Source organism: Acipenser ruthenus, chromosome 4, assembly GCF_902713425.1.
Source record: "Acipenser ruthenus chromosome 4, fAciRut3.2 maternal haplotype, whole genome shotgun sequence".
Lineage (NCBI taxonomy): Eukaryota > Metazoa > Chordata > Actinopteri > Acipenseriformes > Acipenseridae > Acipenser > Acipenser ruthenus.
Genome location: NC_081192.1, coordinates 80,228,800 through 80,232,781, shown reverse-complemented (window position 1 = coordinate 80,232,781; position 3,982 = coordinate 80,228,800).

Genomic DNA, 3,982 nt, shown 5'->3' with positions numbered 1-3,982 from the left:
AGATGACTGCTGTGACCTGAGCACATGGAAAACACTTTGCGAACAATTTGTTCAATTTGTCTACTTAAAAAAAAGACCATGTCAACTTTGTAATTAACTATTTATGAATTATGTCGTACTCCTGCAATATTTATTCTCCTAAACATAACACATATTCATAAAGTATAATCACGATTTACATGACTTATGATTGACATACAGTTTGTTCAACAGAATTTAGACAGAATATTTAACAGCGTTTAGCCAGAATTCATTGGTTCCAAATAATACAGATTAACACACACTTTGCAAACTTTAACTCTATACTGTGTATAGTTATTACTATATATGTGTATAATGTGAGATCTTGTAACAATTGTAAGTCGCCCTGGATAAGGGCGTCTGCTAAGAAATAAATAAATAAATAAATAAATAATAATAATAATAATTAAAGTAGTTCAACTAGCTTTTAAATAATGGTTAGATAGGAGATGAATATTTAACCTGCCATGGGGAGTCAAGGGGTTGTCTGGTTCACAGAGCAGCAGCACCAGGGTCCGGAGGTTAGGATGATTAACTAACTCCGTCTGACCCTTTACCATTGGCGACTCCAGGATTCTGGAAGAGGGGAGGAAAAGGGGTGGCAGACAGATGGGATTGGGGGGGGAGTTTGTTTTTAACCCTAACCCAGCACACACACACACACAATATCATGAAAGAAACAGGTGGAAATTATTCTGAAAAAAAACCACTGGTCTGGATGTTTACTTGACAAAAAAATATTTTTGTATGATACGTAGCTCTATTACTTACTGTAATGTGTACAGTAAAATCTAATATCAGTGCAATAAAGTAAACTTTTAAAATAGTTTCACCTTACAGATAACAGATAACCAGAACTTCTCTAAATGTACTGCAGTAGAACATTATCCATCCATGCCTTTCTTTTAAACGCAATCAAGGGGCATTCCACATTTGCAAGAATGGACAAACCATCACTCTTTTTGAAGCTAAATCTATAGTCACTTACAACATCTCGCCTGAAAATTTTAATTACACATAAAAAAAATGATGTGTATTCTAAAGTCTACATGCAGATACATTTCAGGGGGCTCAGCAAGACCACACTAGCAGTCCTGGAAAGATGAAGTCTTGTCTCTGCCCTGTGCCGCTGGACACCTCCTCCCTCAAAGCCTTCCTGAGCTCGGGGGAGAGAGATCTTTTCAGCTCACTAACCATTTTCTCTGCCAGCATCTCAGAGTGCCAGCCCAGCCGCCCAGCCAGCTGTGTAGCAGTCAGCCAGCATGAGAGCTCAAGATTGATCAAATGGCTCATCCTGGTCACTCCTGCCCTCACAAAGCTGGCACAGAGCGTCATTGACTGAACGCACAGCGAAGAGCAGATTGAAAAATAGGGGCTCCTCCAATAGGACCCAAGCTGACAGAGACCCCTCATCTCTCTCCACCCTCACTGCCCTCCAGGCATCTAAAACACTCACGTAAAAAGAAGGGAGACCTACTTTCGCTAGTCTGGAACTCTCAATTAAAAACAGGTGTTTGTCTATCCCCAGCCTCCCTCTCTGCTGAGAAAAAAACAGGCCAGTCTCTTCCAGTGAGCCTCCTCCCCAGGGTACAGGAACCCCTAAACCACCTGCATTCTGAAGGCTGCTACCCTGCTGGCAATGCTGATCAGTCCCTGCCCCCCCTCATCAGTGAGGAGATACAGGACTGTCGGCCGCAGCCAATGTCTCCCGCTCCAGAAGAACTCCAGCAGTATTCTTTGGATCTCCTGCACCATGCCCCGGGGAGGGTCCAGACACACCAGCCTGTGCCACAGCATGGAGGCCACCAGATTATTGATCACCAGGACCCTTTCCCTAAAGCACAGCTGGGTCAGCAGTCCCCTCCATCTCTGCATCTCTAAAGCTGTGATGAATGCCAGGCTGAATGGGTTGAGCAATATTGAGATGCTTCTGTCCACTCTGCAGCTAATCTCTATATCCTTTATCATGTTAAGAATGCTGAAGAATCTTCCCAGCCTATCTTTGCATTGTCTATGTTAAGACTGGAGTCTATGTACTAAAGTAAGAAAAAGTGCCTTTGGGCATAACCCATGGAAACGAAGTAAGAGGAAGTGATGTTTAGGATGTTTGGAAAAGCAGGGTTAATTCTGCACACAGACCAACTGGAATAACACAACTGCCAAAAGATCCAGGCAATGTTACAAAAGCCTTGCCAGGTAAGTTGTAGAAACAAATTCTGCACATTGAAAGGTGTACTGTATAGGGGTAATATATAACCAAAAACAAGTCAATAACAATTCACCAGGTAAGGCCAATTTCACTGCCAAATGTGGGTAACAACTTATCTGCTTAAGAATGAGTACATTGATACCTCACTCCAAAAGGCTTGGATACCCTGATTTCCAGAATGTTTGGTACATGATTGACACAAACGTTTTTGTAATTCACACAGTTTCCCTAGTTCAGTTTACTATGGAAAGAGTAGCTACTATCATTAATAGGAGGTGCGTGGCTCCCATTCCTCCATGTAAGTAAACACTCTCAGAATTGTATTGGAGCTGAACAAGCTGGTGTTACAATGTGGTAGAAGACTCCTAGGAGACTTGAAGAGGACCTGAAGAACTCTTCTAGAAGTTTTCTACCACAAGCCTACATGACTCTTGCAAAGGAGGAGAGAGTGACTCTTCAAGGACTACTTGACATTGCTCCTAAGCTTTGAAGAGAGGTGGTTACCATCAAGGCCCCTGTGGAATTGTCAGAAATATGAACCTAAAAAATATATTACTGAAGTTGCAAAATGTATCATATAAACATACATACATTATATGCTATTTAGCAGAAGTTCAATTTAATTGGATTACTGCACTATTCAAAGACTTATTCACCTCTTGACATGAAACAACTGAGCTAGTGTGATGGAGGAATTGTCTGTCACTAGTAATTAATCATATACTGCTACAACACAAACTGTGTAGACAATTATCATTTGTTAATGCAAATTATTTTGAATATAAAATAATAACACCTGTTGGAGTGATGCTTGGCAGGTTTTTTCCCAGGTGAGTGTTGTCTGCTCTGCTATAAAAGAAAATATAAGCTGAGTTTATACTTTGTTTTCTTTGGTTACTATGATTTTCAGGTTTTCTGTTGTACTAAAGCAAGTTTCTTTTTACATTATAACCCAGTGTGTGAAGCAAAGCATACAAACGTTCTGTGAAGTTTAGGGAGGTTGTTTGGAAATGCAGTGTTGCTTCTGCATCTTCACCACATGAAATACAAATTGATGGGGGATCCAGAAGATTTTAGAGAAGTTTTGAGCCAGCCATTGACTCAAATAACAATACCTTGTGACGTAGTAGCGCACACATCATTGGCTGTAGGTTGGCACGTGTAATGGATGCTGCTTACAGCTTGCATCCAGAAACATATTCTATTCTGATTGGTTGCTACTATTCTGAGCACTCCTGATTGGCTGACTATCTAAATCTAAAATTCCAACTGTGGATAAAGGTTCATTTGGCTTACCATTAACATCTACTTGTAGAGCAAATCCACTTGGTTCACTATACTTATTTTGAGGAGGTCATATCTGAACATCTGTGCTTCCTTGAAGGAATATTGTATGGCAGGAATATTTTATGACCATTTGAGCCTTTTGTAGACCTATATACATGCCTACACACACGGATGCAAAACAATAAAAAGAAAGTCCAAATTGATAGCAAAAATGTGTGATAAACATTAAACAACTTCTAATTAAACATTTACCAAACTGCCATAAACCCCTTTTCTTTGCAAAGCAGTGTTAATTTCAACACACGCATTCCTTTATATACACACAATAAGCTGCGCGGCAGTACAATTTTTTTCTCACCCTATCGGTAATCTATTTACCAGTTCCCTTTAATAGGATTAACTATTAAAAGCTGCTAATCTGTGCAGAGAGTGCTCACTTCCATTGAACACATCTGAAAGGGGATT